Source organism: Heliangelus exortis, chromosome 3 (assembly GCF_036169615.1).
Source record: "Heliangelus exortis chromosome 3, bHelExo1.hap1, whole genome shotgun sequence".
Taxonomy (NCBI): domain Eukaryota; kingdom Metazoa; phylum Chordata; class Aves; order Apodiformes; family Trochilidae; genus Heliangelus; species Heliangelus exortis.
In genome coordinates, this window is record NC_092424.1 from 38,423,662 (window position 1) to 38,449,821 (window position 26,160).

Sequence of the window (26,160 nt, forward strand, 5' to 3'; positions counted from 1 at the left end):
TTAAAAACTTTTGTTTCTTCAAACATATCAATTTTATCCCTTTCATTCCAGTGGCCTTTAAATCAATTCAAACCCTGCATGTACCGCATCACCATAATGTAGTATGTTTCTTCTCTTTTGGATTTTGGGATTATTTCTGATTGCTATTTTATCTCATTTTTCAGAAGAACATCACCTGTAAGAGTGGTCAGTGAAATCAGAGCAACTTGCAAGAACTTCTTCTTCAATAAGGATGAGACTTGAGTATTTAGGATCACTGTATCCACTAAGTACAAAGCAACACCCAATCCTAAATGTGATAATCTGAAACTATAATACTGGGCATTACAGAATGGATATTACTATTGAGAAGGCAGTTCAAACAAGATTAAAATGTAATAAGAAGTGTTATTTACTATTTCATTTTATTATCTTTTATTTTATTTTATTTTGACGGGGGTTTTACTGAGGCTCTGGAAAACCCCTGAGCTGAAAGTAGGTGGAGATTAAGAGAACACTTTAGAGAAGCATAATCTTTGCTTGCTCTGTTCCTGCTCTTTCCTTTGCACTAATTTGTGGTCATTAGGGAACTTGTTGCTTTTTAATTTTTCTGCCTGTTTTATTTGTTGGTTGTTTTTTTTTCTTCCACACACATATTCTAGAAAGACAGCAACAACCAGTTTCATGCATGGAGAAGATGACATAAGCTCCTACTACATTTCCCAGTCGCCAAACTCATTTAATATAAAATCCTGAAGTTGAGGATACAACGGATACTAAACTGATAAAAACATATGCTACGCTTGATCTTCGCCAAAAGGTCAAGAAGCAAACATGAATCAGCAGAGTCAATGGTTTCTTGGTCTGATGCAGTGAGCACACTGAGACTGAATCACTAAGATTTTAACACTGCAGTAGCAACAAATATGGGGCTTTATCACTCCCATTTATTTCAAGAAGCTGCAGACAAACTATGGACTGCATGTAACTCACTCCAGAATTTCAGCAAGGTTGTAATTTTGCCCACACTGTAATTGCTTCGGGACAGGAACTTGGGAAAACTAACAATGCCATGTTGAGCCTCCCCAAATATTCCAGTCTTGGTCTGATTATTTCCTGTATTGTAAACTAAAAACACCCAACAACTTTCTGTCTAGCCATAGACTCCACCCTAAAAGCTTCAGCTGTCTTTTTGAATCCTCACAGGGTTGTTTTACAACCTTCTCCCCAGAGATGCAAGAGTGCAACAGATCTTGCCCTACAGAAAGTATTTCATAAAACTCTAAGAAGTTGAGGGATTTCTAAATAAATAACATACTAAGTACAGAACCACAAACTGCTGTGCATTTTCTTAATGCTTGTTGGACTCATTAGAGCACCTTACACGCTAATTCAAAGACTAAATCTCAGTATTGCCAAATCATGGGTTTTAATTACTCTGCATCAAACTCCAGAATAAAATAACACAGAAAATGTCCACAAAGAGCACTAGGACAATACTGCTAAAGCTTAAAAAAATCATCCCTGTGTGTGGAAACTTTCTTTTCAAGTAAATGAGCAGTAACAATAGATGGTTGAGTATCCTTGAACAAGAAAACAATTCTTAAAAATTATTTTCATTTTCAAGAACGCTTTGTAAACAGTCTTGGAAACCTTTTTATCTCCCATTATATTTTCAATCACTCATTCTAATCACTAATTATTTATAAGAATAGAACAGTAGGTCAAAAGTGAAAGGAAATGTATTGTCAGAGCAGAAATACCCAGCTAATATACTGATGTTGGTGTTCCAAGCTGCACAAGAGAGTCAGTCAACTATAAGGTAATTGTTTTACTTTCAATATGTGGTATTCAATGAATCTGTATCAGCAAATCTACTGGATTTTAGTGAGTTAAATTATTTTAATAGCATAGCTTTGTTCTTTAGTTTAAATCACATTTCCCTAAGGCTCTGAACAACATTTAAGCATGTGCTTAATTTACTATTGAAGTCCACAGAACTTTTAGTGAATACTGGAAGTTAAACATGTGCTTAATGAGATTTACTGAATCAGAATGCGTAAAAACCTATGTGAGCAGAATCAAAGCCCAGAGGCATCAGTAAAGTCCAGGCTGAGTTTCCCTAAAGATTTAGGGCCTCCTAAATGTGAACGAAAATTTTACAATTATTATTACATGTTTTCTGTACTTCCACATTTTGGACATATTTATATAGCAAGACTTTGTAAGTCCCTAAAATATGAAAAGGAAAAAAACCTTGAATTCATCCTAAAATACTAACTGGAATCTTTTGTGGAATTTTGTTTGGTATAAGTAGTTCAGCAATACCCTTTGACATGAGATAATGTTGATTTGTCTCATGTTTCCTCTAAAAACAAAATGTAGTACAATTAAAATGTTTTTATTGGGGGCAGGAGGGAACAGAGGGATGAAGTTAACATACATTTTAGCTATCACATACTCTGTGAAAAAGAAGGAATGTAATCCAATATTAGTATCTCACTTCCTCAGTGCAATCCTCTCAAACCTGCATATGAACATCTGCATTATACCGTATGATACTCAGATTCCTAAGATTAAATTATATTACCTGCATGCCTTTAAGTCCCCTTTTCTACTACCAAGGACTACCATTTTCTTCCCAGTGCAGAGAAACTTAATTTAACAAATAACTCAATGCACTTTGAAAGCAGCATATAAAATACAAAACTGTTCTTTACAATTTTGTGTGATATTTAAATGGTTTAAGTGAATATTTAATTGAATTATAAGTAATAAATACTTTATTTGACAGCAAATATTAAAAAAAAAGTACTTTATTCCAACAAGAAAATTCTTCAGATTCCACATTTAGCAATATTTTTAATTCATTCTCTGCTTACTTATATGGAGGATCTGTTTCTGACAATAAATCTCAGAAAGACTTTTTTTCTGCCCAGAAAAACTGAGTATTGGAGAAATGTTCATCCATTTCATGTAACAACAATACACTGTTAGCAATCCTGTCCCTAATATGATGTCAAAATCAGTAAATTTGTTAAAGTCAATTTTGCACATATAAATTTTGAACAGAACAATTATTACTCCAATATGACAGCCATTAGCATAGAAGGAGTTAATCTTTCCCAGTCTTTTTAGAAGTAAAAAAAACTAGGAGCAGCTGTCACTCAGGTGATGAATACAAGCTGCCAGCCTTTTAAACAGCAGGTACAGCATTTGAGCTCTGAATTAATTAGCATTCAGAAAGCCTAAACACCGCTTGATAACTCTGCAAGATAATTTTTGTCCCTTCCTGCAAATTAATACTGCTATTAAGATGAGCAAGGACAGAATGCAGATCATAATTGTACCCATTAAACAAAGTTTCACAAATAACAGATTAGAGGTTCTAGCCAAGAATGCATCAAGTCAAATAAAGCATTGCTGCAATAACGTACAGGAATTTATCTTCACTTTTTCAGTGTTCACAAGAAGACACACAATATGAATTCCTGTGTAAATGCATAGAATGTTTTCTGCACATGAGAACAGGCTTCTAGAAAGTTCAAGTTTCCAAATGTTTAAATAGTGGCTTTGTCTCAAAAGCATGCAGGCTATTTCCCTGCAAGAGCCCCTTTTAGCATACATACATGTACAATGAGATGACAAGTTAGCGAGCCTGCAGAGATTCTACTTACAACATCTTAAAAAACGAGGCCTCCTCCGAATGCTGTTTCAGCGCTGCATCAAAGCCTGCACAACCTGGTGTGAAAACCCTTCCTCTTATATATATAATTTCCTTTAAACAATTAACGTGTTTTAAAGAGCACAAAAATGATTGATGTCAGAATTTAATGATGTTTAATAAGTGGCCATCTGTCAGCAGTCAAGGAGTAAAAAAGCAGCACATTATTATTTCCCAAAAGATTAGAAATATTGATGCTAATTAAAAGGCACATTATCATTATCTCAAAGCAATGTCTAAACACTAATCAGGCTTCCATTCCTGCGGAGACGAAGGGGGGAGACCTGTGGATGCAAGTGGTTCCCAAATGGGCTATTTGAATTGACCACCTCTAAAATGGTGGTGCAACAGCACGGAGATTGGAACTTTGGAAGTAGCAGGTAACTCTTGACTGGAGGCAAGCAATTAAATGCTGGCCAGACATATGAAAGCTTATTTATTCTTAATTCAAGTCTTCAGAGGAAATGTCTGGTACATTTTTACAAAGGATTACAGAAGAAGAGAACTTCGCTAAATATGGCATTTTACCTTTTATTTTTTCCAATTTTCCATACGCAGTGTTTCAAAACAAAACTTGGCATCACAGTGCCCAAACATATGATAAATTGCACCATACTAAACTACAATGTACTAGGTATTTTTAGCTGAGAAATGGATTGATGTGACACATGCATAAGGGACTTGAATGGTTAAGTATCACTGAAACCCACAGAAAGGAACAAAATCTATGAGCATGGTGCCTGTGAAGCACTTTTGACTATTGTGCCTTTAAGAACTCTGTTCGAGAGTCCATGGCTGCTTCAGCTCCTCATGCTGAGTGCTATGGAGGAAGAAGGTACATAAAGGTAGGTAGTTCAGGCTGCTGCTAATGTTTGCCTTGAACTCTGCCTTCACTATTAATAGTCAGCTTATTACCCTTCATTATGTGGTATTTATTGACATTTTCATAATTCCTGTTGATCAGAACATCTTTTAAGCAAAGAGACCTCTGCTAACCTCAAAATCCATGCTTCATGTTTGAAAAGAAGCAGTCAACAGCCCATAACATGTTTTTTTTCTTAGTATGTAAAAGGCTGACAAGACTTTTGGCACTTACTGATTGCAGAGAGGTGAAGTTAGAGGTCATTGGCAAATGCTCCCCTGCCCTTGCAATACAGGAGGTATGTAAGTGGGACACAACTGATGCTACTTCCCATGTTCTGGAAACTACATGTACAGTCCCAGGTATGGCAATACTGACTCTGAGTATCCTGCTCATCAGTTTACCAACTTTACAAGGCCAGTTGAACAGTTTTTTGGTGCCAGAGGAAAAGGGTGGCTGAGTGCTGCAGAATACTCCAGCGCTGAAGACAAGCAAAGAACTAACATGAAGGGAAAGGCACACCTGGAACAGCTGGAGAAAATATAGATGGAAGAATCACATAGAAAAACAGCAAACTAAAAGTGTCATAGCTGTCACTGCAGAAAAGCACAGCTGCCCAGGCACTAGAGGCCCAGGGGCATGGGTACCTATATGTACTTAAGACCAGTCACTTTTTCCACCATTTTTTTAACAGCAAACTTTTTCACCTGTAACTGCCACTATCAAATTACCATCTCCACTGTGCAAAGCCACCTCTAAGTCTTCCTCCTCAGGTCAAGGGACCCATTCATCACCGTCAAGTGAAGCATATTTCTATTTTTACTTGTCATTTTCAAACCATCATTACACACAGGTGTGACCTCTGATCCCGATTTTCCTTCCAACACTCCCTTACCATAGTCTCACAGTTCTCCATTATCATTTCCCTAAGAAATATTAAAAAACTTAAGAAAGATGTCACTGGTTTTGATTACCCTATTCCAATCCAACTCCTTGATCTTCAGCATAAACACTTCAATCATTCTGGCATTTTCATTGACTCAAATTAAATGCAGAGCCAGTAATTACTTCACAACCCCCTTGCCCTTTCATACACAGGTCTTCTGCCTTACACAATGACAAAGTATTACCTCCCAGATCTTTAAACGGTTCAGATACTTCAGATATGCTTTGGATACAAATCTGACATGAGGGGACTCTTAAGCAAACCTTGTGAGCAAAACCCAGTACTAATTATTAGCAATTACAGTGCTTTTCTAATGTTGAGCTCCAATGCTCAAACATGATGTGAGCCATATAACCATACAATTGTTCCACTGATTAAGAGGGTGATAAGGAGCACTAGGTACAAGACACCCTGTATTTTGCAGTCTGCTAAATTTAAATTCAGCAGAGCTGATGCCAAAAAGGAAACTCACAGTACTCTGTGGGTATGTTTGAAACAGAAGGCTTAGACGGACATACAGAAATGAAAAAATATCACCACTAACCAGTTTTACTTATGTTATTTACTTCCATTTTTCACTACATTTGTTTTCAACTGTCACCAAGTTCTTTATTCTTTATGCTTTGCACATTTGCCTTCTGACTCCATGCAACTGTTGTACATTGTATAGCTGTCAGAGCAGAAGTGGAATGTATTGAAAGCTGGATAATTGTAAGCTGGGGCATATGGCACTAAGGAGAATGTAGGAGTAAGTGGGAAGAAGGGGTTTTTGTTTTGATTTTTTCAAGAGTCCGGATATGACTAAAGCTTTTTCCGATGGGCAAAGAAAATATCCCTTGTTTCTCTGTTCATCCACAATTTGAAAAGTTGCTTGCTTTTTTTTATTTTTTTTTTTTCTTTTGTTTTTTTTATTTGCCTTTTTTTTTCCTGGGGGCAGAGGGAGAAGAGAATGAAGAGAAGTTTCACTTTATTATTTTTCATGTAAATCAGAATTAAACGTTCCTTCTGTTTCTCTTCTTCTATCACAAGAAAATATGTTCTCAAATAACACGTTACACTGAGGTTTTTGAAAAAAAGAACAAAAAACACAGAAATGAGCTAGTTGCTGCATAAACTTGTCAGACTACATAGCTCAGATGCATTGAAATGACCAGCACAGTTCACTCTTCTCAAAGGTATTGCTTCAAGCTGATGGCTGACTCAAGACAAGAACACAACTTATATCCCAGTGAGTTTCTGAATGTTTTCTCTGCAGCTGCAGGGTATACAGGGTTTTCTGTCTGTTTTGCTTTTTTCTCCCTTTTTCATATGAAATCTCAGATTGCGAAGTACAGCAGCACCAAGTTGAATTCACTGCCAGTTTCCTCAGGTTCAGAAATTCTAGTTAAACACAAAGCCCTATCCTCTTGCCTGATAAATAATCCAAACTTTCTACCATAATCTTCCCTCAAAATACGACTTCTTGGGTTTTATCTCCCAGTTGCAGCTAATCCTTTCTCTCAACAAGGTTTCATCTGTAAAAAGTCTGCCTGTGACATGTTGGGTCCCAGTGCATCCCTTAACAAATCCCACACACATGGCGAGGTTCACAGAGTGCACAGGTTGCAAATAGGACCACAGAGACAGAGCCTCTCTTCCCTAATGGGATCAGAAAGACTGCACTTCCTCATGGAAGATGCTCATCAAAAGAGAGGATGGGAGAGATAGTGAGTTGTCAGGGAAGTCCAGGCTTATGTATTGTATTTTGGGCACATAAGCAGAACAGAGCACTCATGATATTTGTATTCCTGAACACCTCCTCTGTCAAGTTGAATTATTGGTCATGTGTTTATTGCTGTCATGCTGGAAAGCTGACCCAGGCGATGTTTGCTTCACACTCAGCAATTTTAAATGGCTTTTTTTCTAGGTTTTAAGGGCTAGCATTGTGTAACTCGCTCTCTAGGACTGGTCCTTCATTTTCTCCCCCTCTCATCTGTCCCGGCTTCAATTTTACGCTTGTTTACTTTGCTCAACACATCAAAAGAAAGTACACGAGAAGCTGAAAAACGGACAAACATTTTTGCCAGGAGTAAAGTATCAGAGGCTTCCCTTGGTTTTGCATAAGGAATACAGGGAATAAACTTCGGGAGAGTTATTTGCTCTCCCCATTTCCCTGTTTCTAAAACTTGTCTGTCTCTCTGCCAACAGCAGTTTACATTTAACGAGCAGTTGTAGGGGGGAGGAAGGTGACAGACACCAGAGTGCTCTCCTGCTTCCTGTGGCAACTTCATCAACCCCTCTTGCAAAATGCTATTACAGTCACTTTTCTGAGGGAAATGGCTCCATTTTCATCTCATTGACAAGGAAAAAAAGGTGCGCTTAAATTCACTATAGGGACCTTTGACACCTAGGAAGGTCTATTTTTTCACACTTATCTGGGATTTTAAATCAGTTCCCACAGGGTTCTCTGGGCTTCTCTGAACTCTCCCATCAAGCCAAGAGTTTCAGTTCACTCAGTGACCGAAACTGATGCAAAAGCTGCTCTTGATGGGTACCAAACTGCTAATAGCTGAGATTACCAGAGCCATGTAATCAAAAATTACAGGTAAGCTAGTTTTGTATTTTGATATGCCTGAGAAAGGGTATGCCTTTGTCTGTGTATACACGCACACATATTCTCTAGTAGAGAGAGTGAAACCATGAAAATGTCCTGTTCTTAGATGGATTAGATGGTGCAGCAGAACTATACAGCTAACACAGTGACACAGCTCACATATGGCACCATTTGAAATCCTTTCAGATTTAGCATCTTTTATCACCTCAACAAATACGAATTATAAAAACTACTAATCTGTGGTAACTATTCAAATAATTCTATCATTTACGTTATGTTCCATTATGTTATTTAACGTTACAATCGGTTCAGACATCTGAAGTGTACTCAAAAAATCTTACCTTGAGCTTTCTGCTAAAGCACTGGTATGGCACAACACTACACAACACTTATATTTAAATAAATACTGTTGCAGACACTCTAGGAAAATTCATACACTCATCTCCTAACAGCTTCCTAGATACAAGAATCCCAAATGAACCAGAGGCATTCATTACTAATGTGCATTAATGGAAGAGAATTTCTTCATGTGGTCTCTGTAAACCTTCCAACACATGCAAGATACTTTTTTTCTTTTGATTTTTTTTTTTTTAATGTAATAAATGACAACATTTTGGTTTTGATGCAACACTTGGACCTAATTTTCATTATAACAATGCTTGGACCAAGAACAGATGAGAAGAAGTATGAGTTTATTTTATGTTTCTTTCCATGAGTTCATAGTAACATAAATTTAGATGTATTGTGCTATTGCTAACTAACTTTGAGATCAATTCACCCAGAGAAAACAAAGGAGGAACACCCAGATTCCTGAATGCATTTTACTTGTTTGGGTAAAAGGAATTAGACCACAGACACTCTAAACACCTTGTAATTAGGTGAGATCCTGAGGATTTAAAAAAAAAAAAAAAATGGAAAAGAAAAAAAAAGGCATTTTAAGAGGTTTTCTCATCTGCCTTCAGAATGGTGGGTTCAAGCAGAGAAGCCAGCATATGCTCCACTTCAGGGGAACACTTGTCTCTCTGTCTACAGTAACCCTGCTTCACCCAATGAATTGGTTTTATGTGCTTACACCCAGTAACTTCAGCTGAATTTAGGCACCTTAAATTTTTAATTTTTTTTCTTTAAACTCACTATGAAAGTAAAAAGCTGTACTTAAGGACGTACTACAAGTGAATCAGATCTCCTGGAGGAAGATAATACTAAAAAGAATAAACAGAAAACTTGCACAAGTTCCTTATAACAGCCAAAGACTTTTTTTTCCAAGGCATCTCATGATCTAAACAAGTCTACTGGGACCACGTGCTGTAAACAAATTAACATTTTGTTTAAACGTCAATCATCAAGATCTTTCCATTGAAATCCAGGTCAGCTGCATCAGCAGCTGTTAAAAGCAGTGACACTCCTGTCTTCCACAGAGGCCAAGGAGAGGGTGGAAACACCATTCTACACTTAAACCTTCTCCCTAAAATATTAACACCTTCCAAAATTTATACATGTTGTGTGGCAATTCCTGAAGAAAAACCTTCCTCCATCTCCTTCTCATTTAAAATGCTGGAGGTTAAAACCCAAAACAATTAATTCTGAACTGCAGCCAGTGAGGCTTTCATACATCCATCTCTGTACATATATCCCTCTATACATGGTCACTGCCATGGTATACTTTAGACCTGGTTTTACAGGGTAGTAACATAATGCAACCTCTTTCAGAAAGACACAAAAAGAAAAATGCTGGCATAAAATGTCAATCACTAGATCAGAGGATGCTTGTGAAGAACTGTCAGATTACCCTCCTAAATTCATGGAATTTGCAGAAGGGCACCACCTCACCATGCAGGCAGCACAGTGTGAGCCCAGGAGGCCTGGCAGATAACACCACACAATCCTGAGAGAACAGCATAACCCATCAGAGCGGATCTTTACAATCCCTCACTGAAGGTAGCACATAAAAATATAGGCTGAAACATGCTGTCTTTAATAAGGTTTCTTTCAGTGTGAGGAAACAAAACTGAACTTTGCTAACAGTCTCAATTTGTTAAACTGATTATGAACTATGCAGAATACACATATAGACATTCTTCCCCTTAGCCATGTAACAACACATAATCAAGTTGTAGGTGATAATGTCAAGGATAACAAAATGTGGTCTACTTCACTGTGAACTAACAAGTTATGCACATAATCCCTTTCTTAGATATTCCTAGCACATTGCACAAGAATTTTAAATTGTGTTGCACATGATGGTTCTCCTAATACCTTTAATTAAAACACTACCAGAAGTTATAATAAAGAAGGATTACTTTTTTTTTTTTTTTTTTAATACACTGAAACCTCAAAGCTCATGTTATTTTACATTTTGGTAAGGAGGAAACGAACAATCAAGCCACATTTTTGGATTCAAGATAATCATAAGATTTTAAGTGGAAGGGCAAGAAAGAGGCCTCATTTTAAAATTTGCTTTTAACAGATACAAGGATACAAGCCCTATGTTCCTTTATTATCACAAAGATTTTAATTTAAAATGGCACCCTTTTAAACTCCCAACAGTTGTTTGCAAGCTGCTGCCACAACATAATTGACAAACACAGGCTTGCACTGAATGAAAGAAGTTACTAATAACTGGCTTTATTGTAATTTCTGGCTATCTTGTAACACCCTCTGGATTTTGCTCGGGATGCAAAATTCTTAGTATCATTCTAGTTTTCAGGGAGCTCAGCACGCTAGTATGTGACTACTTAAAATAAAACAAGACTATTTTACTGTTTGCAAATTTTCCCACTACCATCCGACAAAGGAATTTTATCCCCTCCTGGTTAAAACCAAGTATACAAGGGCACACCTAAATGAAAGTCAATTGACTATAAGATCCTTGTACACCCATGTTAAAAATCAGCAGGTCCACCCATTATGGGTATTCAGCCCTTTTTAGTATTTTGTGGAGTTCAAAGCATCACTCCCGATTTGTGGCAGCTGTAAGAAGTGCAGTTGCCCAGGCCTCTGTCTCTCTGCTTCAGGAATGGGGCCACTGGCAGGTGCTTTCTGCTTGATGTAATGATAACAGGTCCTCCAAGGAGACAACGATGGTGGCTATACCATGACACAAGTAGCAGGCTTGTGTCTTACGCTTCACAAATCTCCCACCTCATGATTTCAGCAAAAAAAAACCCAAGACAATGAGATCCTTCACAATACAAGCCTGATTCCTAGAGCTGCATCACCTTCTACAATCAAAAAATCTTTTGGGCTCTATGATCACATAATTAAAAACTGAATTATGATGTTCATGTACAAAGGAGCAGACTGAAGCAAAAGTGTGCAAGTGATTTTAACTCTCTTGACCCTTTCATGTAGAGCTTCTGTATCTAATTTCTGGGGTTTAGAAGCTGGGGGAAAGAGATTTCAATATTCTTGTTTGGATTGTTACTTTTAATTTTAAGCTGGTTGTATTTTTTTAACTGCAAAGCCAAACTGATAACCTATTATGGAGTAGCACATTGATGCCAACAGACATATAATCAATTCCAAAGATCCACTTATCAAGAATCTGGTACCTAAGAAATTGAAGTAAAAGACAGAGGTAGCAGATTATCTTCCGTGATAACAGGATGATAACGTACATATCTGCTACTGTGTTTCATAAAGTATTTGCTAACAGCAGAGAGAAATCATGAGTTTAATTCCAGATTCTTGATAACTGTGCTGCACTGATTACAGATCCTTCCCATCCAGTCCCATTTCTCTTGCAGAACACAGGTCAAACACATTAACACCTCTGCTACCTGCTCCACCCAAAATTATTTATTCCCCTGTAGTATCTGGGAGACCCAAATTGGTATACAGATCCCCAACAAAAACCAAACAAATAAAATGAAACAAACAAAAAAAACCCACAAAAAAACCTGAAAAAATCCCAACAAAACAAAGCAAAAAAAAAAGCCCAACCAATCAAAAACCATCTTAATTTAAGATTGTATAGATTGGAATAGATTTAGGATCTATCTATAAGACAGAATATAAATTCACTGCTTCTGACAGTGTACTTTACCCATTCTGACAGGCCATATTGACCTGCAAAAAGAAGTACATGTATGAGTGCAAATCCAAGTGCATTACACAAGGATCTCTTTCAAAGAGAATACCTACGTAGGATTGATGGCTATGGACAGTGTTTCTAATGGCCTTTTTAATTGGCACTATGATGATTAATTGCTGCCTTCAGAGAACTCCAGGAGTTCTCATTACCAAACAGCATGGTGTCCCAGAACACTGTGTGGGTGACCATTGCTACTAAGTAGTCACCACATCATGAGACATAGATAAGATAAATTTTATACAACTCTACAAACCCCAGAAACTGAAGCCTACTACCGAGTCAGCAGGAAAAAAATGTTTCCTTCTTAGTATGTTGTTTCAGCACTGCCCATATGCTCTAAGAAAACAGAAAAGGCCTTCAGGAAGACACTGAAAACAAGCTATGTATGCAATAAGGATTAAATACTGAATGCACTATTTCTTGCCATTGAAAAAGTTTTTATTTGCTCATGGCCACAGCAGATAATGCAATTACCTCCATGGATAAGAGAAGCTAACCAAGTTAGGTCTGGTTACTACAGCTCAGCAACTGCCTGAAGAGCAGGCACCTGCAGGAATGGCCTTTAACACAAATACCTTAACTACATCCATCTGCTGCTGCCTTCCACCCTGAGAAACGCCTCAGGTTTTTTTTTCCGACAAGGCCCAAGCTAGGGCCTCCCGAGGTGGCTGACAGATCACTGGCGGCCTGATTGCTCTTCTCAGAGCATCTGTGACACCTTGGGGTGGAGAGGACATGGAGGATTTATGCTTTTGCTTTTTTGGGTTTAGAAAGCCCTCCTTCAAGTCTCATTTAGAAAGCTTTCTTTCGTTCTTTATCTGTACTTCTGCCACTTCTCGGCTGAGCCCCAGCACAAGACACAGGTGCTTGCCTCCACACACCCCACAGCCCTTAGGATATGGAGGGTTTCTGCTTTTGCTTTTTTGGTTTTAGAAAGCCCTCCTTCAAGTCTCCTTTAGAAAGCTTTGGTTCTTTATCTGTCCTTCTGCCACTTCTCGGCTGAGCCCCAGCACAAGACACAGGCGCTCGCCTCCACACACCCCACAGCCCTTAGGTTATGGAGGGTTTCTGCTTTTGCTTTTTTGGGTTTAGAAAGCTCTCCTTCGGGTCTCATTTAGAAAACTTTCATTCTTTATCTGTACTTCTGCCACTTCTCGGCTGAGCCCCAACACAAGACACAGGCGCTCGCCTCCACACGCCCCACAGCCCTTCTCAGCTACTGCCAAGTTACTTCAGACCCGCTACACCGGTTTCACAGTCCGACAGCTATTAGCTCGACCAGGGGGCTTCCAGGCCCGCTACACCTCCACCACCCTGTGCAGCACCCGCGCTGTTCCGGGGTTGCCTTACGGGGCAGGGCTGCTGGGGATGGGGTATCCCGGCGGGAGGAGCTGCGGGGCTGCCCCAACCGCTTCCAGCCCAGCCCCCCTTCCTGGCAGCCGTTAACCGCCGCGCCCCGCGCCACTACCCGACAGGGGCGGAGCTTGAGCGCTGCCGCGCAAGGGCCGCAACAGCGAGGGGCGGAACGGGCTGGGAGGAGAAGCCGCGGAGCCGCCCCCGGTGGTGACGGAGGCCGGGCTAGGCTAGGCTGGGCAGGGCAGTCCGAGCCACCGTCACTGCGGCACCGATGGGCCGGTCCCGGGGAGGCGCCAGTCTCAGGGCTGCCTCGGGCGAGACAGCCTGGGGGAACCCTGGCACCCACCGCGGGAATTTGGGGGCGGTGGGTGGGGGCTAAGGCTGCCCGCTCAACGGCTTCCCTCACGGCTGGGTTACAGAAAGGAGCAGTGCCGGGGTTGCTTTTACTCCTTAACGCCAGAATCGGTGATTAACAGCTGCTTAATTGACAAAAATTGAAACCGCTTTAAATTCTCCCGAATCAATAGCTGTTTCTGGCCGGTGCCAGCACCTACACTTCAGTTTTGAAGTCTGCGGTTCAGCTTCGTTGCTGGATAAGGATTAACAGTACGGTGACTGTGTGCCCAGCACAGCTCTGAAAGTGAAGGGTAAAGGGCTTCGGGTACGTTCACAAGCTCAATCGGCAAGCCCATGAATTTCTCCGATACATTATGAAGAGACATTTACCCATTTAAAAGTAGTCAGTCTGTAAATAATCTTGGATAGCATTAACACCATCTTAAATTCTGCAAATGATTTAGGATTTTGTCGTGCACTGACAAAGGACTCAGATTCTCATTAGAATTATGTAAAATCCTCTTAACACAAATCTCCTGTCAGCTTCAATCCATTAAAAATAATAAAGGTACGCTCAAAATTAGGAACCAGAGCAAATTTTGTTTAGACTTAAGAGATTCAATTTACTGACTATGCTGTTAATCGGACAGCACCAACACTCATCTCGCTTTGCCTTGACAATGTAATCTAATGCGACATTTGACTCCATTTACATCATATCACGATCTTTAAAGCGCTGGTTACAATTTAACGCAGATTCAAGCACAGCTGCAGGTCAAAATTAACCACTTGGGTAGATAGCGGGAAACCAGGTGCTCCCAAAGCATCATTCACCATACTGAGCATCCCGTCTTCATACTGGAGAAAAAGGCTTATCTGCTGTGCCTTTCCTCAAGCATCTCTAGACTGATCAGCTGGCTTTTCATTATCTTTCTTCTCACTAAAATAATAATAATAATAATAATAATAATAATAATAATAATAATAATAATAATAATAATAATAATAATAATAATAATAATAATAATAATAATAATAAAGTGGCTTTACTGCATCTGTAAAGGCTCCCAGCCTAACTAGAAGATGGGGAAAAAATAATGATCAGCAGAATATAAGCTTCATGAAGAGATGGGAGTGGCCTCCAAAAGTACACTTCTTAACAACAAGAACAACAACAACATATATTTTTGAGGACAAAGTTCAGGACTGTTTTCCTGAGCTGGAGCCATCTGCTAGAAGCCAGCCAGGGAATGGTTAGTGGGGGAAGCACCATTGGGGCAGTCAACCTCATGAACCACATTGCATGTGGCGCAGGGCTGTGTTCAGGCTAGTTTGGGAGTTTGCTTTTAGTTGCAGCCTTCCACTCAGGAACAAACTAATTTTCTCAGAAATGTACCTTCGCAAGTGTATCTCCAAATTATTTGCTACAAAAGGCTATACTGCAGTAATGTACTTTTCTCTCTCATTTTGTGAGCCAAGTAAACGCACTGCCAAGAAAAAGCAAACCGACCGGTCAGTTGTCTCTTAGGTATGCTTTTTAAGCCATTACAATAATGGTTGAGTAAACTGGCTCAAGAAGATTTCTGAGTTTTTTGTTTTTGAGGATTTTAGGGACCAATTTTATATGTATTGGGATCATTAAGAGCTAGTTTAAGTTTATGTCCCTGGGAAAGAAGATACTGTAAATCAATCTTATTTTAAATACATGCGAACTGCTTAAAATTGCATTGTATACCGTCACTAACACGCATTAGCTTTCAACTCCACAGTAGATTTAAGTTTCTTTACAGAGCCGAAGATATTATTCAGAAAGAGATGCTGAAATGTCATGAAAAGCAACTACAGTACTGAATAAATGAACTTCTTTACAGCATTAAAAAAAAATTAGACAGGTTAAATAATCGATGCCCTATTCAGCACTTCTAGGGGTGTAAATAGCCACCTCTATTAATCATAAATCATTAGAAATTGCCATGTTTCTGGAAACAGATAATTATCTTCTTGGAACACGTGTCCTTGCACTCATAATACACTGCAAACTTACCCTGTAGAAGCTCATGGAAAAAAAAGAAAAAGAAAAAATATCAGAACTGACACACACGACACATTCATAAGAATAATTAAGCTAGTGAATCACAAATCCCAGCCTTTTTCCTCTTTTACAGAAAAGACATAAGAAAAACAAACCCATACACAAACCCCCAACAAAACATCTCCATTTTGGAGCAATCTAGATATTTCAGATTATTTTTAAATTTCATAATTATTCTAGTTTGCCATTCTAAAGAAATAAGGGCACTAGCACACTAACTTGTTAAAACAAACCTTTACTTCAAGTTTGATTTAATACTTTGACACAAATGAACTCATTATGTTCTCTTCCCTGGCCTCCAATAGACAGAAAATTATATTTTCAAAAGCCATTGACAAATATCAGATTGTCTTTCCCCTAGAATTTCTGTGGTTTCAGACATATCTGACGTACCATTTTTGCTACCCTCTTGTTAACTCTCTCGAATCATTAGCAGCATTTCAGCGTACAGGCGGAGAACGCTAAATTAAAGAGTAGATTTCAGTTTTTAAGCCCCAGGGCAGAAAAGGTTGAGCACATCACAGAGTAAATTCTCCTCCCAACTAGGATTGCCTGTGCTCTCATTACATTACCTCAGCACCCCTTCAGCTTCTGTGTGAAGCAGAGGTGTATTAAGCTCTAAAGGGAGCTCATTCTTCTGTCCTATACGCTGAAGAAAGACATTTCTGGAGTGATGAGAACTGCTTGAGTTGGATGGAGAAGATACTTGAAAATGCCTGGTAGGGTTCCAGCCATACAAGCCCAAGCATAATAGCACTGAATTGGGGGTGTGGCTGACCAGAAATTTATAACTGCTGGTGGACAAGGCTTTTATTGCCTTTAGAAACATTTAAGATGAAAGGGAAGAACAACTCTACATTGAAGGAGGGAGGAAAGAAAAAGAAAAAAAAAGGTGAATGCACACAATGTTTTTTTATATATATATTACCCAGACAGGCTTCTATTGCTGTGGGACTTTTCTCATTCATTGAGCTAAGAGGATACTTTTGTGGTGTGTCAGCAAGACCAACTGAAGGACTTCACAGTGGTGAGGAGGCCAGTTGGTTCATGCACACCTGGACAAATGGCTAATTGCAGCTGTGGGCTGTTTTGAAATTCTGAGCATTCAGATGTCTGCTAAAGAAATCACAAGTGAAACCTGGTAGAAAAGGAGAAAGAAAAAGCAAGGCATGGCCACATGGGATGGGGAGGGAGTGAGGGCTCATTATGCACAGCAGCATAGGATCTACAAAAGGATATGCAAGAGGAGTACCAGTGTGTGACTGGTGCCAGTTATGAGAGGTGTTCAGGGAGATTTGGCATAGAAATCAAAAACACAAGAGAAAAAATAAAGCAAACACATCTTTTTCCACAGTTCCTAAAACTAAAGATTTCAGTTTCGAGAAAATGTGTTTTATGAAAAGAGGAACCCCCAACAACAACAACAAAAAAAAAAGACAACCAAAAAAGGCACACCGGAAAAACACCACATGCCAAACCAACCAACCCTTTTCCCACACCATCTTGCTTTCCCTTTTCCAAAACCAGCACCCCTAAAACAAATTAAAAAAACCATCAGTTACATGAAGGTGGAGACAGTGGAAGAAGCTTCAACCATGGTGAAAGTCAGGGACAAGAAGACTGCCTAGAAAGCAAAAGTCGGCTGAACCAGTGCAGCAAAAGAACAGAAATAAGGATAAGAAATATGACTATTCAGAGAAACCTAATGGCTACCTTAGTCATGAAGGAGCCTAAGCTGCTGAAGGGAAATGGTTAAATCACCTTTCCTTAGACCAAGCCCTCAAAGTAAACCTTCATCAACATCCTTCAGATCTGCATATAATCACTTCTCGTTCTGTAACAGCTAGAGACACACTGTATAATTTCTTTGGGGACTGATATATTACAAGAGGTGGTTGTGAAATAAGGTTGCCCAAAATATTCCAAATTAGTTTCTAAAAATCCACTCATTACACCATGCTTTTCAAAATACTGGCTTTTCATAAAGCATTTTTCAGTCTAACTCCTCTGAAGATATAAATTCAATTTAAGAGGGAAAAAAGGTACAATTTTCTGTAACTGGAAAAGGCAAATCAATACTTCATAAGTATGGTATGTGCTAAGATAATTAATTTTCCACAATATGCTCAAATCTCAGCAGTGAAAACATTATAAAACCAAATTAATAACTAAATATTCTACATGCTAAGAGCAAGAAAACACTCTTTCATTCAAGTTAAATAGATTAAATGAGAAATGGTTTCTATGGCTGTCAAAATCCAGCCAGTCTGAACACCTTGAACCCTATGGATAGTACCGTAATTATTTTTTCTTAAGGGTTTGTTAGAAGCTTCATATTGTATCAAAAAACCTTTTTGAAGGGAAAGGCAACCTTTAAAGGTCTCATTCATTTGGACTGTGCCTCATTTCCATTATTCCCAAAGCTTGTGTAGATTTTATCCCTCTCGTTCTTTGCAAGGTCATATTCTTCTGTCATTTTATTGGTTACATCTCGAGCTTCGAGATCAGCAAACACAGCCTTAAATGCACTTCACCCTCACACTAAAAAAAGAAATCCTTTAGAAAAGGCGATTTTGACATTGGCTGCCTGCAGTTTGACTCCCTACAGCTTCACAGTGAGATCAAGAATAATACTTCACTTTATAATGCTCACCTCGAGATTGCGTCAGTAATGAAACACTCCAAGCAAGGATCAGTTAAAATGGCAAATGGCTTTAACATTTCCAGGGAGCAAAGGAATTGAAACATATCCCACTCCACATTTGCAGAACAAAGAAGGGACTAAAAGGCATAGAAATAAAAAAAATAACAACACTGACAACAAAATCTGCTTGGTGAAATGTCTTGAAGGGATGTATGTGTATGGCTGAAGTAGCTGCTGTGCTGTACAAGGCCTTATGACTTTGTTAACCACAGCTTAAATCAACAGTAAGCAGAAGATAAGTTGTCACCAGAATATTTTCTGTAAGGATTTCAGCCTATTTCCACTTTTTCATAGAAGCAAATATGTGACCAAGAAGCCTTCCTAAAGCAAAGTGTTGCACTGCAAAGGTTTCTTCAATATGAGTTGCAAATTTATTCCCAGATTTCTCACACCATATACAGAATATACATAGGAAGTTCAAAAATACAGAGAGCAAATGCACAAGCAGAAGCAATAAAATAAAATCCAGTCATAAAATCTGCCCCCCTCTGAGTGGGATTTCACAGAATCTCAGCTGAAGGAAAGCAAGCAATAAAAGCAGATCTGTGGGTGTTCTCACCATACACAAGAATGTGTGCAGGCGTATCTAACTGCATGATATACAAGTTATTTCACTTCAAATTTCACATCTTCTAACATTTCACCGCTACAGACCAAGAATCTGATCTAATTTTCATAGTTTCTGAGAAGGTATTTCTGTACAGTGTTGTACAAACAGAACCAATGCCATCCTTGCCCCATTACAGAACAGGATAGAAACTGTTACTCTTCTGCGACCAGATTTTCCTCTGTAATGGATAGAAGACTTCTCCCTTTGCTTTAATAAAAGGACAATAGTTTAATTCACAGTTTTTCAAAATTTCTAAATAGTTTTATCATTAGGGTGACAAGTTGAAGATAGTTCCTCTTGCCCTTAGATCTCTTCCATGCACTTTCAGTATCTTGTCTAAAGCTAGACAGGGAGATGATAGCTGGTTAGGAAATCATAAAGCCCAGCTTGCAAACTCTTGGATGAGCAGCCATCTACAAACAAACTTTTATTTGTACACATTATTTTATCTGAGTCATTGAGACAAATGAAATGCAAAAACTTCATCTTTACAATTATATGCAATTATATCCTCATCCTTTTTTTTTTTTTTTTTAACTTTTGCCTCTTTAGGGCATGAGTATGTCCCTAAAATAAAAAGGATTAAGAGTTAGAATTAGAGAAATTGTTACTAAGCTAAAACAGGACTGAGAAGACCATAGTCTGGGTGTGGGAGATGGTCAATGGAAAGAGGTCCAGGAAGATCATAAATTCTGGCGGTGACACCAGCTAACAAAGTCACTCCTTCAGCTCAAGGGCTTTGGTACTCTCAGTCTTACACTCAAGACCTTGCTGATTATGTGCCTGTACCCATTTAGATTTTAAAGCTTCCATGTATATTTTCAGCCTACGTGAGGAGAAAGCTATAGTATTTTTTTTTAATGTAACAGCAGCCCCAAGAAATAAAACAACAACCCATTTCCTGAGAAACTGATTTTAAAGTACTTCAGAGCGATCACTAGAAACTGAAAAAACCCTGTTTCTTGATTTTGGTATTTGCCAACTTGAGCTAATGAAAGCACCACTATACATTGCCAGCCACTCAGACTTGCCAGTATTTGTAAAAGACATGTAAATATTTTAAATTATAGCATTATGAGGTAATATAGATATATTTTCCCTCTTGTGTGTATCTCTGCTTTGTAGTTACAGTAAATATTTTGCCATATTTTAATTTTAAGATAAGATGAAGTATCTACTAGCAGGAGGGAAAGTTTTCCATTAAAAAAACATAATATTGGAACATCTAATAAAAACCCCCAAAACATCTGAAAGTCTAGAGGAATTTTGGTTCAAGGCTTTCTTATTATACTATTAAATGATTTAATGGCCACTCTGTGTATGGAGCAACATTATTTATTGCATACCTTCTTCCAGAAGAGCACTTGAATATTTGCAGAGAAGTACAAATACATCATAAATTTTCCTGTAACTAACATTGCAAATGAAAACAACTGCTTTGTATTAAAGGATTACACAATGCCAAACAATGAATTTGGAAGCAAACATCAAAACTGCTTAAACTGGATCTTGACTGGTACACTTCAGTTGAATTTTGTCCCAGGCTTAATGACAAACATCTTAGATTATGTAAAAGTGAAATGCTACGTTTTCCACTGATCTTGTGTTTCCATTCCCATCATTGAACACAGATACCACAAGTTTCTCTGCCTATTGCAGAAAATATGCCAGGCTCCCATTCCACTAAACTGGGGAATGTTACTGGGAAATCTCATATTTATCCAACATTTCTCTGCTGACGTAGCAATGTGAAACAGCTCCCACATGCATCAGACCTGGTCCACTGAAGGGGCAGGAGCCGCCTGCCCAGGAGGGTGTCAGACAAGAGTGGGGCTGTGCTGACATCAAAGCCTCAAACAGAAGGCATCTGTAACTGAGCAAGAGCAGGTACATTTATTTATTTTTTTCTTTTAGTCTGGCTTCAAAACCCCTCACTTTCTCCTAAAGCTAAGTGGCAAGTGCTCAGATGGCTCAGTGACACCTTCTGTATACGAACGTGTGCTTCTATGTGTGTAAAAGGAATAAAGATGGCACTCTGAGCAGTGAAAGATTGTTCAAGGGATTTTAAGTAAAATTTCTTCAAGGGTACCTGGGGATTTTGGTTTCCAGACCAAAAGGAAACTTCAGCATAATAAAACTTATCATGTACCAGGGCACTGCTGAATCACACCAGCTACATTAAGACTTAACACTCAGCTTTCTACAACTCAGATATGATGTAATTCCAGAAGTAGAAATAAGAGAAGTAGGGACAGTAGAAAAAGCTTGGAATGGATCAAAAGTATGATTACCACAAAAAAAACAAAACAAAAAAACCCCACACAATTAAAAAAAAAAATCTTAAATGACAACACTTAAGTGACAGAACTGTATGTTTAGAGTATCAAAGTCTAAAGGATCACTTCCAGCCTTGCAAGGGTGAGAAGCACCAGCAACACCAGAAGAGGACAGGATAAACACCAGACCCAGAGAGCAGTGGTAGGATGCCAGCTACTGGGAACTTCACTGAAAGACATTCAATTCAAAACAGAGGGAGGAGATTGTCTGGGCACCACTGGAATATTCCCATCACACCATAAAATCTTCCAGGGAGGTTTGGAAAGGACAGACCTGCTGTGTGAGGAGCTGGATTTTGGGGCTGAGCAAGAGCCCAACCCGCTCCCCAGTGAAGCAGCTTGAGTTGACTCAGCTTGGAAGTGCACAGCAGTTGGCAAGAGGGAGAGTTGAAGCAGCAGGAGATTGAACTGAGACTTTCCAGCACACAAATGAAAACCAGAGGCAGCAGCAAATGGTTCTTGAGGAAGTAGATTAAGAAAAGCCCTTACCCAGCCTCCATGGTCAGAGACTAATAAATGGTATAATGATACTAAGGGAATAGTGAATGTGGTGTAAAAAGTTGGGGAACGTATAACTAGAACTTCCTGAAATGATTTTGCTTTGTCTCAGGCCTTATCCTGCTTAGTTTAAAGGGATTATTTTGCCACTCAAAACAGTCCTCACTTGTAGAGTTAACTCCTGATTTCTTAAGAGGGTCAGGTATTCGACGATGGAAGGTTATCTCTGGGGTGGGCAATTACAATACAGGACCCCTTAAACCAGTCTGCTGAGACTCCTACCTGACAGAGGTATCAGCACACAAAAACGCTGTTCATAAAACATAATAAAATTTACTAGCAGAAGGAATAATTTAATTCAATAATTTAATGATATAGAATGGGGAATCTTGACACTATTCAACTCCTCTAACTTATTTTTTTTTATAATTGGAAGATTTGCTCAATTTACTAGCTTTTAGTCCTATTTTCAGGAGGACAAATTATAAATAATGTTTCTGAAGAACTCTCAGAATATACTGAGTCACTGGAAGGAATCTCTTTAAAAATAATTAAAAAAAAAGTCATGAAACTTAATCTGAGGATTTGATTGGGCTGTAATTATCCTCTTGAAAGTCAATTTCACTGGCATCCCACCTCAAAGATGAGAAAAACACAACATGATTCTGTGATTGAAACCTGTCTGCCATCAATCCACCTAACTGCCTTATACTTCACATGGACCTGCTCATCTTGTCAAGCAAAGAAAAATCTCATAATCAGTTTTAGCACCCCGGAGCCCTTCCAATTCTCAAAGTAATATTCCAAACAGCTCAAGTAGAGCACAGTAACGCACAACTCAGCAGCCAACTTATTGTAGTGCTATGAAAGAGAAGAACTTCAGATGATAGAGACCATAAATTTATAAAATCCTTTTAAGGCCATCCGCACTACAATATGAAACTCAAATGAGTGCTTTCTCCCTTCTGTTATGGGGCTTTTTTCCTGGAAGAACTGGGAGGCAACAAAAGGACAGTTACCTGGCACTGTAAATCAGTATGTTAAAAAAAATATATCATGTACTCGTCAGCCTGCGCAGCATGCTACAGAATGGGCTATAAACAAATACAAACAGCTCTTGAATCCTATTTTGCCTCTGTGTGTGCACATACATGAGCACAAAGGTGTCCTTGGAGGGCAGATTCACCTGATTTCCTACTAGAACTGCATCAAAAGAAGGAATCCATAGCCTATACGTTAAGGCTATACAATAGATTTCCATTGTTTTGGGGAAAATCTTCTTCGTAACAGATGTTAATTTGTAGCAATCTAGTATATTTATTACCAAATGTAAGTATCTGTAATACTTAATAATAAAAAAAAAACAACTTATCCACAGCCTTGGGAGCATTTTCACCTAGGAAAATGATACAAAATACCTTTTTTCAATGCTTTTGATACTGAAATCAGCCTGTACTCCATTTTTTAAAATCCATCTTCAAAAGCATTACTACAAAAGAAGTAGTCAAGGCACTTGTAAGTTGAAATCTATGGGGCAGAGGAAAAATTTGAATTCAAATAGCTAAAGAACTGTTGGTTTTGTCTATAAAAGTAATCATATCAAAATTAGAGTGCTGGAACAGGGTGCTGCTTACTGTGAATGACATTCATAAATTTTAAGTCAATAAATCATATCTTAGAGAAGGAGATGAATTTCAAAACAGAAGAGAAAGAAATGAAACTCAGAGGGATAGAAAAAAAGGCAGCGCTGCTTTAGCACATTATCTTCCACATCTGGAATCCAGCAGTAGGAGCCTGAGGAAGGGATTAGGAATTCATAATTCCAGATCAGTATTTCAGCATAACAACCAGCGATATCATCTGGCTAAAGAATGCCTCGTTTAGTTAAAGCTTAAACATCTGTCGCTAACATTAATTTCTGTACATATCTTGTAAAGCTCCTTCGAACTTTCATCTGAAAGGAAGTTTAGCACCGAATACTTCAAATATTTTTCTAGAAAATAAGCTAGCAGCTCTTAGGGACAGGGAGATAAGGGTTGGGGGGTTGGGTTTTTCTGGGATTCGTTTGCTTTTTTGGGGGAGAAGGTTGGTATTTGCAGGGGGGGTGGTGGATAGTGGTTGTATTTTGGGTTTTGTTTTGTTTTTTTGTTTTTAAAGGCCATACAGTTTTGCCACACTCTGGCTCAGATGATGAATACTCTGGCCTTCATGTCACGCTTGGGTTTCTCTGTAGCTCAACCCCACAAGGTCTTTGCAGGCTGAGTCTGCTGCAGAGAGAAATGGATTTGCCAAGGCCATTTCTTGCAGAAATAGGTTGTGTGAGTCTCACACATGAGAATTCTCATATGTTAAGGCTGAGGGGAACTCACTGAAGTGGTTGGTAGGCTGTGTCCTTCCCGAGGTCTTTTCATGTGCAGAGCCACTTCTGCTGCTTGTCAGAACATGGTAACAGATGAAGATGCACATCTGAGTGTAAACAATGGAAGCCACAGAATGGGAGGAAAATAGTATAAAAGAAGATTCACTGCCTAGGGATTCACAGTTACGAAACTTCTACAATCAAAGAAGCAAATTTAAAAGAGACTCTAAGAAAATGAAAAAAAGGGGCAAAAGGCAGACATGATAAAGTCATAAAAATGAAAGAAAAGGGAAGGAAGTAAAATAAAATTTAAAAAAAAAAAATGCATTTCTTGAGGACATACAGTTACTAAGAGGAAAAATATTTCCAAAGATTGAGTTGCCTATTTGCCAAGGATCTTATTCTCCTAGAAATCTGCATTTCATTCAAATGAAGATGCACTAAATCTGACTCAAAGATTTACACGAAGTCTGGAAAAGAAGGTGGAGGAGACTCAATGGGGAAACAAAAGCTGAAAGTTTCTGTTTTCTTCATAGGGAAGTTGCAGCATTTTCCCACTGAGTAACACAAAAAACACAGGTTATCTTCATACAAATAATTCATCATGTACTTAGTGCTTAATTTAGGTGCCATTTGGTAAATAATTACACCTTACCTTTTTTAGCAATGGCAAACTCTAGATTAAACCCTGAATCAAGGTACTCCCCAAAGAATGAGTTTGAATCACATGCTTTAAAACAATCCCTACTACTAACTTTACTCTCAGTAAAATCAAAGGCGAGGACTCAATTCAAATACCTGGAAGGCAATGTTTCAACTCACTTTTATAGTTCAAATTAAATGAATGCTTCTGCCTTTACAACACAATGCTAAATTTAAGTTTACCACAATAAAAGAAAAACTACACAAGCATTACATAGCCATGGTATCTCTCCAAACAATTACTGTGATTACATGTTAAATTAATTGTCTAAACTTTTAAAATGAAAAGTCTTTTGCAGTATTTCACAGCTGAGAAACTAGACAAATCTCACTGAGTCTTGCAGGTATGTCATTAAGTGACAACACAACTGCATTTTAAAACGTGTGTGCAAAAGAGTCCCTAATCCAGTTCATATCGAGGCTCTACCTAGATAATCCTATCACAGCCAGCAAGGCAAACCTGTCCTCACTGGAGAGAAGACCTCATTAGAGAATGTTGCATTATAACAAATTCATAATAGTTCCTAATGAAACACTTGCCATCCAGCAAAGTAAAGCGATTAAGTAAACAACTTTACTGTTGCAGCATGACACCATGTGGTAAAATGCCATGGGGAAGGGTTTAATTGCAGAAGCTTGCATTAAATGGGAGCTCCAAGTGAGCCGATCTGAATCCAAAGTGATAGGAGAAGAAATAGAACACTCTTACTTCTGGACCATACATCTAATTACTTGTGGACAGAAGCTAATGAAATACAACATATGCACAGCAGAGTAGGAAACATGACAGTGTGCCTATGTGCACATCCTTGAAACTTTTTTAACCTGTATAAAATTCACATCTCAACATTGCATATCAAGTGCATACGTTAGGTCATTTACGTGTATTTTCACAGTTGTTACCTGTCAGGCCTCCTGTTTCCATAAGCAAATGTTTAAAGACTGATCTGATTAAAAGCTCCATCCAAAT

The 26,160-nt window shown here is 38.6% G+C and overlaps 1 protein-coding gene and 1 non-coding gene across 11 annotated transcripts in view; both read right to left on the reverse strand.

Annotated features, from left to right (window-relative positions):
• Positions 1–26,160, reverse strand: part of MACROD2 (mono-ADP ribosylhydrolase 2) — an 870,286-nt gene that overhangs the window by 473,128 nt on the left and 370,998 nt on the right. The window lies entirely within an intron of this gene.
• LOC139795606 (U2 spliceosomal RNA) lies at positions 623–812 on the reverse strand. The gene has a single exon (XR_011725594.1). It is a non-coding gene; the product is annotated as a U2 spliceosomal RNA (small nuclear RNA).